Genomic DNA, 14,011 nt, shown 5'->3' with positions numbered 1-14,011 from the left:
TTTACCTCAAAATGTCATAAAAAACGTCATAGTATAGTAAGGCGTCAAAATCGGCCAAAAAAAGTCAAAAATTTTTTTGACCTCAAAATGTCATAAAAACGTCATAGTATAGTAAGGCGTTTTTTTCGGCCAAAAAAAGTCAAAATTTTTTTTGACCTCAAAATGTCATAAAAAACGTCATACGGCCGTAAGGCGTCAAAAAATGTCAAAAAAAGTCAAAATTTTTTTTGACCTCAAAATGTCATAAAAAACGTCATAGTATAGTAAGGCGTTTTTTTCGGCCAAAAAAAGTCAAAATTTTTTTTGACCTCAAAATGTCATAAAAAACGTCATAGTATAGTAAGGCGTCAAAATCGGCCAAAAAAAGTCAAAATTTTATTTGACCTCAAAATGTCATAAAAAACGTCATAGTATAGTAAGGCGTGTTTTTCGGCCAAAAAAAGTCAAAAAAATTTTTGACCTCAAAATGTCATAAAAAACGTCATACGGCCGTAAGGCGTCAAAAAATGCCAAAAAAAGTTAAAAAATTTTTTGACCTCAAAATGTCATAAAAACGTCAAAGTATAGTAAGGCGTGTTTTTCGGCCAAAAAAAGTCAAAATTTTTTTTGACCTCAAAATGTCATAAAAAACGTCATAGTATAGTAAGGCGTCAAAATCGGCCAAAAAAAGTCAAAATTTTTTTTGACCTCAAAATGTCATAAAAAACGTCATAGTATAGTAAGGCGTCAAAAAATGTCAAAAAAAGTCAAAAATTTTTTTGACCTCAAAATGTCATAAAAACGTCATAGTATAGTAAGGCGTTTTTTTCGGCCAAAAAAAGTCAAAATTTTTTTTGACCTCAAAATGTCATAAAAAACGTCATACGGCCGTAAGGCGTCAAAAAATGTCAAAAAAAGTCAAAATTTTTTTTGACCTCAAAATGTCATAAAAAACGTCATAGTATAGTAAGTCGTTTTTTTCGGCCAAAAAAAGTCAAAATTTTTTTTGACCTCAAAATGTCATAAAAAACGTCATAGTATAGTAAGGCGTCAAAATCGGCCAAAAAAAGTCAAAATTTTATTTGACCTCAAAATGTCATAAAAAACGTCATAGTATAGTAAGGCGTGTTTTTCGGCCAAAAAAAGTCAAAAAAATTTTTGACCTCAAAATGTCATAAAAAACGTCATACGGCCGTAAGGCGTCAAAAAATGCCAAAAAAAGTTAAAAAATTTTTTGACCTCAAAATGTCATAAAAACGTCAAAGTATAGTAAGGCGTGTTTTTCGGCCAAAAAAAGTCAAAATTTTTTTTGACCTCAAAATGTCATAAAAAACGTCATAGTATAGTAAGGCGTCAAAATCGGCCAAAAAAAGTCAAAATTTTTTTTGACCTCAAAATGTCATAAAAAACGTCATAGTATAGTAAGGCGTGTTTTTCAGCCAAAAAAAGTCAAAAAATTTTTTGACCTCAAAATGTCATAAAAAACGTCATAGTATAGTAAGGCGTTTTTTTCGGCCAAAAAAAGTCAAAATTTTTTTTGACCTCAAAATGTCATAAAAAACGTCATACGGCCGTAAGGCATCAAAAAGTGCCAAAAAAAAGTAATTTTTGTTTTTTGACCTCAAAATGTCATAAAAAACGTCATAGTATAGAAAGGCGTCAAAATCGGCCAAAAAAAGTAATTTTTTTTTTTGACCTCAAAATGTCATAAAAAAACGTCAAACAGCCGTAAGGCATCAAAAAATGCCAAAAAAAGTAATTTTTTTTTTGACCTCAAAATGTCATAAAAAACGTCATACGGCCGTAAGGCGTCAAAAAATGTCAAAAAAAGTTAAAAAATTTTTTGACCTCAAAATGTCATAAAAACGTCAAAGTATAGTAAGGCGTGTTTTTCGGCCAAAAAAAGTCAAAATTTTTTTTGACCTCAAAATGTCATAAAAAACGTCATAGTATAGTAAGGCGTTTTTTTCGGCCAAAAAAAGTCAAAATTTTTTTTGACCTCAAAATGTCATAAAAAATGTCATACGGCCGTAAGGCGTCAAAAAATGTCAAAAAAAGTCAAAAATTTTTTTGACCTCAAAATGTCATAAAAACGTCATAGTATAGTAAGGCGTTTTTTTCGGCCAAAAAAAGTCAAAAATTTTTTTGACCTCAAAATGTCATAAAAAATGTCATAGTATAGTAAGGCGTTTTTTTCGGCCAAAAAAAGTCAAAATTTTTTTTGACCTCAAAATGTCATAAAAAACGTCATACGGCCGTAAGGCATCAAAAAATGCCAAAAAAAAGTAATATTTTTTTTTGACCTCAAAATGTCATAAAAAAACGTCATAGTATAGTAAGGCGTCAAAATCGGCCAAAAAAAGTCAAAATTTTTTTTGACCTCAAAATGTCATAAAAAACGTCATAGTATAGTAAGGCGTGTTTTTCGGCCAAAAAAAGTCAAAAAATTTTTTGACCTCAAAATGTCATAAAAAACGTCATACGGCCGTAAGGCGTCAAAAAATGCCAAAAAAAGTTTAAAAAATTTTTGACCTCAAAATGTCATAAAAACGTCAAAGTATAGTAAGGCGTGTTTTTCGGCCAAAAAAAGTCAAAATTTTTTTTGACCTCAAAATGTCATAAAAAACGTCAAACGGCCGTAAGGCATCAAAAAATGCCAAAAAAAGTAATTTTTTTTTTGACCTCAAAATGTCATAAAAAATGTCATACGGCCGTAAGGCGTCAAAAAAAGTCAAAATTTTTTTTGACCTCAAAATGTCATAAAAACAACATGGTATAGTAAGGCGTTTTTTTCCGCCAAAAAAAGTCAAAATTTTTTTTGACCTCAAAATGTCATAAAAAACGTCATAGTATAGTAAGGCGTTTTTTTCGGCCAAAAAAAGTCAAAATTTTTTTTGACCTCAAAATGTCATAAAAAACGTCATAGTATAGTAAGGCGTTTTTTTCGGCCAAAAAAAGTCAAAATTTTTTTTGACCTCAAAATGTCATAAAAAACGTCATAGTATAGTAAGGCGTGTTTTTCGGCCAAAAAAAGTCAAAAAATTTTTTGACCTCAAAATGTCATAAAAAACGTCATACGGCCGTAAGGCGTCAAAAAATGCCAAAAAAAGTAATTTTTTTTTTGACCTCAAAATGTCATAAAAAATGTCATACGGCCGTAAGGCGTCAAAAAATGTCAAAAAAAGTCAAAAAATTTTTTGGCCTCAAAATGTCATAAAAAACGTCATACGGCCGTAAGGCATCAAAAAATGCCAAAAAAAGTAATTTTTTTTTTTGACCTCAAAATGTCATACGGCCGTAAGGCGTCAAAAAATGTCAAAAAAAGTCAAAAATTTTTTTGACCTCAAAATGTCATAAAAACGTCATAGTATAGTAAGGCGTTTTTTTCGGCCAAAAAAAGTCAAAAATTTTTTTGACCTCAAAATGTCATAAAAAACGTCATACGGCCGTAAGGCGTCAAAAAATGTCAAAAAAAGTCAAAATTTTTTTTGACCTCAAAATGTCATAAAAAACGTCATAGTATAGTAAGGCGTTTTTTTCGGCCAAAAAAAGTCAACATTGTTTTTGACCTCAAAATGTCATAAAAAACGTCATACGGCCGTAAGGCGTCAAAAAATGTCAAAAAAAGTCAAAATTTTTTTTGACCTCAAAATGTCATAAAAAACGTCATACGGCCGTAAGGCGTCAAAAAATGTCAAAAAAAGTCAAAAAAATTTTTGACCTCAAAATGTCATAAAAAACGTCATAGTATAGTAAGGCGTTTTTTTCGGCCAAAAAAAGTCAAAATTTTTTTTGACCTCAAAATGTCATAAAAAACGTCATACGGCCGTAAGGCGTCAAAAAATGTCAAAAAAAGTCAAAATTTTTTTTGACCTCAAAATGTCATAAAAAACGTCATAGTATAGTAAGGTGTCAAAATCGGCCAAAAAAAGTCAAAAATTTTTTTGACCTCAAAATGTCATAAAAAACGTCATAGTATAGTAAGGCGTTTTTTTCGGCCAAAAAAAGTCAACATTTTTTTTGACCTCAAAATGTTAAAAAACGTCATACGGCCGTAAGGCGTCAAAAACGGCCAAAAAAAGTAATTTTTTTTTTTGACCTCAAAATGTTATAAAAAACGTCATAGTATAGTAAGGTGTCAAAATCGGCCCAAAAAAGTCAAATTTTTTTTTGACCTCAAAATGTCATAAAAAACGTCATAGTATAGTAAGGTGTCAAAATCGGCCAAAAAAAGTCAAATTTTTTTTTTACCTCAAAATGTCATAAAAAACGTCATAGTATAGTAAGGCGTGTTTTTCAGCCAAAAAAAGTCAAAAAATTTTTTGACCTCAAAATGTCATAAAAAATGTCATACGGCCGTAAGGCGTCAAAAAATGCCAAAAAAAGTTAAAAAATTTTTTGACCTCAAAATGTCATAAAAACGTCAAAGTATAGTAAGGCGACCTCAAAATGTCATAAAAAACGTCATAGTATAGTAAGGCGTTTTTTTCGGCCAAAAAAAGTCAAAATTGTTTTTGACCTCAAAATGTCATAAAAAACGTCATAGTATAGTAAGGCGTTTTTTTCGGCCAAAAAAAGTCAAAATTTTTTTTGACCTCAAAATGTCATAAAAAACGTCATAGTATAGTAAGGCGTGTTTTTCGGCCAAAAAAAGTCAAAACATTTTTTGACCTCAAAATGTCATAAAAAACTTCATAGTATAGTAAGGCGTTTTTTTCGGCCAAAAAAAGTCAAAAAATTTTTTGACCTCAAAATGTCATAAAAAACGTCATAGTATAGTAAGGCGTGTTTTTCGGCCAAAAAAAGTCAAAAAAATTTTTGACCTCAAAATGTCATAAAAAACGTCATAGTATAGTAAGGCGTTTTTTTCGGCCAAAAAAAGTCAACATTTTTTTTGACCTCAAAATGTCATAAAAAACGTCATACGGCCGTAAGGCGTCAAAAAATGTCAAAAAAAGTCAAATTTTTTTTGACCTCAAAATGTCATAAAAAACGTCATACGGCCGTAAGGCATCAAAAAATGCCAAAAAAAGTAATGTTTTTTTTTTGACCTTAAAATGTCATAAAAAATGTCATACGGCCGTAAGGCGTCAAAAAATGTCAAAAAAAGTCAAAAATTTTTTTGACCTCAAAATGTCATAAAAACGTCATAGTATAGTAAGGCGTTTTTTTCGGCCAAAAAAAGTCAACATTTTTTTTGACCTCAAAATGTCATAAAAAACGTCATACGGCCGTAAGGCGTCAAAAAATGTCAAAAAAAGTCAAAATTTTTTTTGACCTCAAAATGTCATAAAAAACGTCATAGTATAGTAAGGCGTTTTTTTCGGCCAAAAAAAGTGAAAATTTTTTTTGACCTCAAAATGTCATAAAAAACGTCAAACGGCCGTAAGGCATCAAAAAATGCCAAAAAAAGTAATTTTTTTTTTTTGACCTCAAAATGTCATAAAAAATGTCATACGGCCGTAAGGCGTCAAAAAATGTCAAAAAAATTTTTGACCTCAAAATGTCATAAAAACGTCATAGTATAGTAAGGCGTTTTTTTCGGCCAAAAAAAGTCAAAATTTTTTTTGACCTCAAAATGTCATAAAAAAAGTCATACAGCCGTAAGGCGTCAAAAAATGTCAAAAAAAGTCAAAATTTTTTTTGACCTCAAAATGTCATAAAAAACGTCATAGTATAGTAAGGCGTTTTTTTCGGCCAAAAAAAGTCAAAATTTTTTTTGACCTCAAAATGTCACAAAAAACGTCATACGGCCGTAAGGCATCAAAAAATGCCAAAAAAAGTAATTTTTTTTTTTGACCTCAAAATGTCATAAAAAACGTCATAGTATAGTAAGGCGTGTTTTTCGGCCAAAAAAAGTCAAAAAAATTTTTGACCTCAAAATGTCATAAAAAACGTCATAGTATAGTAAGGCATTTTTTTCGGCCAAAAAAAGTCAACATTTTTTTTGACCTCAAAATGTCATAAAAAACGTCATACGGCCGTAAGGCATCAAAAAATGTCAAAAAAAGTCAAATTTTTTTTGACCTCAAAATGTCATAAAAAACGTCATATGGCCGTAAGGCGTCAAAAAATGTCAAAAAAAGTCGAAAAAATTTTTGACCTCAAAATGTCATAAAAACGTCATAGTATAGTAAGGCGTTTTTTTCGGCCAAAAAAAGTCAACATTTTTTTTGACCTCAAAATGTCATAAAAAAAGTCATACGGCCGTAAGGCGTCAAAAAATGTCAAAAAAAGTCAAAAAAAGTCAACATTTTTTTTGACCTCAAAATGTCATAAAAAACGTCATAGTATAGTAAGGCGTTTTTTTCGGCCAAAAAAAGTCAAAATTTTTTTTGACCTCAAAATGTCATAAAAAACGTCATACGGCCGTAAGGCATCAAAAAATGCCAAAAAAAGTAATTTTTTTTTTTGACCTCAAAATGTCATAAAAAACGTCATAGTATAGTAAGGCGTTTTTTTCGGCCAAAAAAAGTCAAAATTTTTTTTGACCTCAAAATGTCATAAAAAACGTCATACGGCCGTAAGGCATCAAAAAATGCCAAAAAAAGTAATTTTTTTTTTTGACCTCAAAATGTCATAACAAATGTCATACGGCCGTAAGGCGTCAAAAAATGTCAAAAAAAGTCAAAAAATTTTTTGACCTCAAAATGTCATAAAAACGTCATAGTATAGTAAGGCGTTTTTTTCGGCCAAAAAAAGTCAAAATTTTTTTTGACCTCAAAATGTCATAAAAAACGTCATAGTATAGTAAGGCGTTTTTTTCGGCCAAAAAAAGTCAAAATTTTTTTTGACCTCAAAATGTCATAAAAAACGTCATACGGCCGTAAGGCGTCAAAAAATGCCAAAAAAAGTAATTTTTTTTTTTGACCTCAAAATGTCATAAAAAACGTCATAGTATAGTAAGGCGTGTTTTTCGGCCAAAAAAAGTCAAAAAATTTTTTGACCTCAAAATGTCATAAAAAAACGTCATACGGCCGTAAGGCGTCAAAAAATGCCAAAAAAAGTTAAAAAATTTTTTGACCTCAAAATGTCATAAAAACGTCAAAGTATAGTAAGGCGTGTTTTTCGGCCAAAAAAAGTCAAAAATTTTTTTGACCTCAAAATGTCATAAAAAACGTCATAGTATAGTAAGGTGTCAAAATCGGCCAAAAAAAGTCAAAATTTTTTTTGACCTCAAAATGTCATAAAAAACGTCATAGTATAGTAAGGCGTGTTTTTCGGCCAAAAAAAGTCAAAAAAATTTTTGACCTCAAAATGTCATAAAAAACGTCATAGTATAGTAAGGCGTTTTTTTCGGCCAAAAAAAGTCAAAAATTTTTTTGACCTCAAAATGTCATAAAAAACGTCATACGGCCGTAAGGCATCAAAAAATGCCAAAAAAAGTAATTTTGTTTTTTGACCTCAAAATGTCATAAAAAACGTCATACGGCCGTAAGGCATCAAAAAGTGCCAAAAAAAGTAATTTTTTTTTTTGACCTCAAAATGTCATAAAAAACGTCATAGTATAGTAAGGCGTTTTTTTCGGCCAAAAAAAGTCAAAATTTTATTTGACCTCAAAATGTCATAAAAAACGTCATAGTATAGTAAGGCGTGTTTTTCGGCCAAAAAAAGTCAAAAAATTTTTTGACCTCAAAATGTCATAAAAAACGTCATACGGCCGTAAGGCGTCAAAAAATGCCAAAAAAAGTTAAAAAAATTTTTGACCTCAAAATGTCATAAAAACGTCAAAGTATAGTAAGGCGTGTTTTTCGGCCAAAAAAAGTCAAAAATTTTTTTTGACCTCAAAATGTCATAAAAAACGTCATAGTATAGTAAGGCGTCAAAATCGGCCAAAAAAAGTCAAAATTTTTTTTGACCTCAAAATGTCATAAAAAACGTCATAGTATAGTAAGGCGTGTTTTTCGGCCAAAAAAAGTCAAAAAAATTTTTGACCTCAAAATGTCATAAAAAACGTCATAGTATAGTAAGGCGTTTTTTTCGGCCAAAAAAAGTCAAAATTTTTTTTGACCTCAAAATGTCATAAAAAACGTCATACGGCCGTAAGGCGTCGAAAAATGTCAAAAAAAGTCAACATTTTTTTTGACCTCAAAATGTCATAAAAAAAGTCATACGGCCGTAAGGCGTCAAAAAATGTCAAAAAAAGTCAAAAAAAGTCAAAATTTTTTTTGACCTCAAAATGTCATAAAAAACGTCATAGTATAGTAAGGCGTTTTTTTCGGCCAAAAAAAGTCAAAATTTTTTTTGACCTCAAAATGTCACAAAAAACATCATACGGCCGTAAGGCATCAAAAAATGCCAAAAAAAGTAATTTTTTTTTTTGACCTCAAAATGTCATAAAAAACGTCATAGTATAGTAAGGCGTGTTTTTCGGCCAAAAAAAGTCAAAAAATTTTTTGACCTCAAAATGTCATAAAAAACGTCATAGTATAGTAAGGCGTTTTTTTCGGCCAAAAAAAGTCAACATTTTTTTTTACCTCAAAATGTCATAAAAAACGTCATACGGCCGTAAGGCGTCAAAAAATGTCAAAAAAAGTCAAAATTTTTTTGACCTCAAAATGTCATAAAAAACGTCATACGGCCGTAAGGCATCAAAAAATGCCAAAAAAAGTAATTTTTTTTTTTGACCTCAAAATGTTATAAAAAATGTCATACGGCCGTAAGGCGTCAAAAAATGTCAAAAAAAGTCAAAAAATTTTTTGACCTCAAAATGTCATAAAAACGTCATAGTATAGTAAGGCGTTTTTTTCGGCCAAAAAAAGTCAAAAATTTTTTTGACCTCAAAATGTCATAAAAAACGTCATAGTATAGTAAGGCGTTTTTTTCGGCCAAAAAAAGTCAAAATTTTTTTTGACCTCAAAATGTCATAAAAAACGTCATAGTATAGTAAGGCGTGTTTTTCGGCCAAAAAAAGTCAAAAAATTTTTTGACCTCAAAATGTCATAAAAAACGTCATAGTATAGTAAGGCGTTTTTTTCGGCCAAAAAAAGTCAACATTTTTTTTGACCTCAAAATGTCATAAAAAACGTCATACGGCCGTAAGGCATCAAAAAGTGCCAAAAAAAGTAATTTTTTTTTTGACCTCAAAATGTCATAAAAAACGTCATAGTATAGTAAGGCGTTTTTTTCGGCCAAAAAAAGTCAAAATTTTTTTTGACCTCAAAATGTCATAAAAAACGTCATAGTATAGTAAGGCGTTTTTTTCGGCCAAAAAAAGTCAACATTTTTTTTGACCTCAAAATGTCATAAAAAACGTCATAGTATAGTAAGGCGTGTTTTTCGGCCAAAAAAAGTCAAAATAATTTTTGACCTCAAAATGTCATAAAAAACGTCATACGGCCGTAAGGCGTCAAAAAATGCCAAAAAAAGTTAAAAAATTTTTTGACCTCAAAATGTCATAAAAACGTCAAAGTATAGTAAGGCGTGTTTTTCGGCCAAAAAAAGTCAAAATTTTTTTTGACCTCAAAATGTCATAAAAAACGTCATAGTATAGTAAGGTGTCAAAATCGGCCAAAAAAAGTCAAAATTTTTTTTGACCTCAAAATGTCATAAAAAACGTCATAGTATAGTAAGGTGTCAAAATCGGCCAAAAAAAGTCAAAATTTTTTTTGACCTCAAAATGTCATAAAAAACATCATAGTATAGTAAGGCGTGTTTTTCGGCCAAAAAAAGTCAAAAAATTTTTTGACCTCAAAATGTCATAAAAAACGTCATAGTATAGTAAGGTGTTTTTTTCGGCCAAAAAAAGTCAACATTTTTTTTGACCTCAAAATGTCATAAAAAACGTCATAGTATAGTAAGGCGTGTTTTTCGGCCAAAAAAAGTCAAAATAATTTTTGACCTCAAAATGTCATAAAAAACGTCATACGGCCGTAAGGCGTCAAAAAATGCCAAAAAAAGTTAAAAAATTTTTTGACCTCAAAATGTCATAAAAACGTCAAAGTATAGTAAGGCGTGTTTTTCGGCCAAAAAAAGTCAAAATTTTTTTTGACCTCAAAATGTCATAAAAAACGTCATAGTATAGTAAGGTGTCAAAATCGGCCAAAAAAAGTCAAAATTTTTTTTGACCTCAAAATGTCATAAAAAACGTCATAGTATAGTAAGGTGTCAAAATCGGCCAAAAAAAGTCAAAATTTTTTTTGACCTCAAAATGTCATAAAAAACATCATAGTATAGTAAGGCGTGTTTTTCGGCCAAAAAAAGTCAAAACATTTTTTGACCTCAAAATGTCATAAAAAACGTCATAGTATAGTAAGGTGTTTTTTTCGGCCAAAAAAAGTCAACATTTTTTTTGACCTCAAAATGTCATAAAAAACGTCATAGTATAGTAAGGCGTGTTTTTCGGCCAAAAAAAGTCAAAAAATTTTTTGACCTCAAAATGTCATAAAAAACGTCATACGGCCGTAAGGCGTCAAAAAATGCCAAAAAAAGTTAAAAAATTTTTTGACCTCAAAATGTCATAAAAACGTCAAAGTATAGTAAGGCGTGTTTTTCGGCCAAAAAAAGTCAAAAATTTTTTTGACCTCAAAATGTCATAAAAAACGTCATAGTATAGTAAGGTGTCAAAATCGACCAAAAAAAGTCAAAATTTTTTTTGACCTCAAAATGTCATAAAAAACGTCATAGTATAGTAAGGCGTGTTTTTCGGCCAAAAAAAGTCAAAACATTTTTTGACCTCAAAATGTCATAAAAAACGTCATAGTATAGTAAGGTGTTTTTTTCGGCCAAAAAAAGTCAACATTTTTTTTGACCTCAAAATGTCATAAAAAACGTCATAGTATAGTAAGGCGTGTTTTTCGGCCAAAAAAAGTCAAAAAATTTTTTGACCTCAAAATGTCATAAAAAACGTCATACGGCCGTAAGGCATCAAAAAGTGCCAAAAAAAGTAATTTTTTTTTTTGACCTCAAAATTTCATAAAAAACTTCATAGTATAGCAAGGCGGGTTTTTTTCGGCCAAAAAAAGTCAAAAAATTTTTTGACCTCAAAATGTCATAAAAAACGTCATAGTATAGTAAGGCGTTTTTTTTGGCCAAAAAAAGTCAACATTTTTTTTGACCTCAAAATGTCATAAAAAACGTCATACGGCCGTAAGGCGTCAAAAAATGTCAAAAAAAGTCAAAATTTTTTTTGACCTCAAAATGTCATAAAAAACGTCATAGTATAGTAAGGCGTTTTTTTTCGGCCAAAAAAAGTCAAAATTTTTTTTGACCTCAAAATGTCATAAAAAACGTCATAGTATAGTAAGGCGTCAAAAAATGTCAAAAAAAGTAAATTTTTTTTTTGACCTCAAAATGTCATAAAAAATGTCATACGGCCGTAAGGCATCAAAAAATCTCAAAAAAAGTCAACATTTTTTTTTACCTCAAAATGTCATAAAAAACGTCATAGTATAGTAAGGCGTGTTTTTCGGCCTAAAAAAGTCAACATTTTTTTTGACCTCAAAATGTCATAAAAAATGTCATACGGCCGTAAGGCGTCAAAAAATGTCAAAAAAGTCAAAATTTTTTTTGACCTCAAAATGTCATAAAAAACGTCATATGGCCGTAAGGCGTCGAAAAATGTCAAAAAAAGTCAACATTTTTTTTGACCTCAAAATGTCATAAAAAACGTCATATGGCCGTAAGGCCTCAAAAAATGTCAAAAAAAGTCAACATTTTTTTTGACCTCAAAATGTCATAAAAAACGTCATAGTATAGTAAGGCGTCAAAATTGGCCAAAAAAAGTCAACATTTTTTTTGACCTCAAAATGTCATAAAAAACGTCATAGTATAGTAAGGCTTTTTTTTCGACCAAAAAAAGTCAAAATTTTTTTTGACCTCAAAATGTTATAAAAAATGTCATACGGCCGTAAGGCGTCAAAAACTGCCAAAAAAAGTAATTTTTTTTTTACCTCAAAATGTCATAAAAAACGTCATAGTATAGTAAGGCGACAAAATCGGCCAAAAAAAGTCAAAGAATTTTTTGACCTCAAAATGTCATAAAAAAGTCACACGGCCGTAAGGCGTCAAAAAATGCCAAATAAAGTCAGATTTTTGTAAGACCTCAAAATGTCATAAAAAACGTCATATGGCCGTCAGGCGTCAAAAAATGCCAAAAAAAGTCAATTTTTTTTTTAACCTCAAAATGTCATAAAAAACGTCATAGTATAGTAAGGGGTCAAAAAATGCCAAAAAAAGTCATATTTTTGTAAGACCTCAAAATGTCATAAAAAACGTCATAGTATAGTAAGGCGTCAAAAAATGCCAAAAAAAATCAATTTTTTTTTTACCTCAAAATGTCATAAAAAACGTCATAGTATAGTAAGGTGTCAAAAAATGCCAAAAAAGTCATAATTTTGTAAGACCTCAAAATGTCACAAAAAGCGTCATATGGTCGTAAGGCTTCACAACATCCTGTTTCGGCCGTGTTGTTTTTCAGCCGGAAACTGAAAATGCACTTTTGGGCCATTTTCGGCCTAAAATTTTCGGTGGCCAAATGTTCCGTGCATCCCTACTTTAAACCACCTTATTTTTTAGCTGTAGATTCATGTTTGACAAACACATGAAAATGTCTCACTCAGTTATCAATCTTATAACGCAAATTTTCCAAAATGCAAAATAAATTCTTTAAGTTAAAAGGCTTCTGTCATTAACAACAGCTGATGGATGTGAAAAAACATGGAGTCCCAATTCAGTTGGATATGTGGGATTTTTATTTTAGTACATTTTATATGAAAATAGTGTCACAGACTTATACAACAGTTTTTGCTGTACAGGAGACATGTAGAAGGATGAATCATTTCCTACAGAAAACATGTAAAATTCAAGCAGCTGATGTCAGGAAGGAGCATTAAAAAAATGTATGTTAAAGCATTATGTCAGTGGGGGGACACACTTCTGTTAGCTGCACAAGCTGGAACTGAAAAACGTGATGTTATTATGGTACTGAATGTGGATATAAATAAACATGTTCTATTAATGTGGATGAACACTTTGAACCACCAGAACCTGCTCATCCAAACTCCAGGAGCAGCCAACAAACAAGTGTAACATCCACCAAAACACCCATTTGTTTCAACTTCATTAAGAGCTCGTGAGCCACAGCTACAAAGACTCACTTAACTTCTCCAGCCTCGGGAGAAAGGCTTCCTGGCTCTTCACAAATGTACTTTTCCGAAGAACCTTGGTGCTTTGTGCTTTTCACATGGTGGAAATGATTTTCAGTTTCACACATCTGAGGGGAGGTTCATCAACTTTATCAGATAAAGTAGGATGAGGAAAAAAAATGCCAGGAGATTTAAGAGATTCATTAATTTTTTCTTTAAAACAACACAAGTATATACAAAAATAGCAACTGCCACCGTGTTACAAACCAGTAACTCTCAAATGAACTTGCGTGACACTACATAAAAAAATCTGCACAACTCTTCCTCTTGTGGAGGACATTTTAAACTCATCAGCACAAGTAATAAGAAAATGTAAGATAAAAGACAAAAGCAATAAGTCATAAAACGTATTTACATAATGTGCAGGGGAAACGCCTGGTTCTTATTTTGTGTAAAAATGCCATGAATGTTGTTTTCATTCATTCCCTAACATCTACTTCCTGTAAAATCTTCTTCTCTTAGCAGAATTGTACAGTTTGTTACATGGTTTACAAAGGTGAAGTAAGAAACAAATAGCTTGGACATTACACCCACTGCCACTCAAACAAAACAGAGAACTTTGTGGTACCATAAAAATATGCAGCATTTTCTAGCATTGCCTTGATGAAACTATAATATTTCAAATGCAAGAATAAAGATTGAGTACAGAAGAGGATTAAAAAAAAAAAAGAAAAGTAGAATTCTGACTTTAAACTCAGAACTCTTCTTTTTTTTCGCCACATGTGGGCCTAATCCTCTTCTGTAGTCCATATCACAAAACGAGTGTCTATGAACTCAATTGAATGTAGAGTTGCTGTAGTGGATCTATAAATAGTGCCCAAAGGTTCAGTGATGCTACTCCATGCCCATGAAAATCTCTTACACTCTCTCTCTCTCTCTCTCTCTCA

The sequence above is a fragment of the Toxotes jaculatrix genome, chromosome 6, assembly GCF_017976425.1.
Source record: "Toxotes jaculatrix isolate fToxJac2 chromosome 6, fToxJac2.pri, whole genome shotgun sequence".
In the NCBI taxonomy this organism is placed as follows: Eukaryota; Metazoa; Chordata; class Actinopteri; family Toxotidae; genus Toxotes; species Toxotes jaculatrix.
This window is presented reverse-complemented; position numbering follows the sequence as displayed.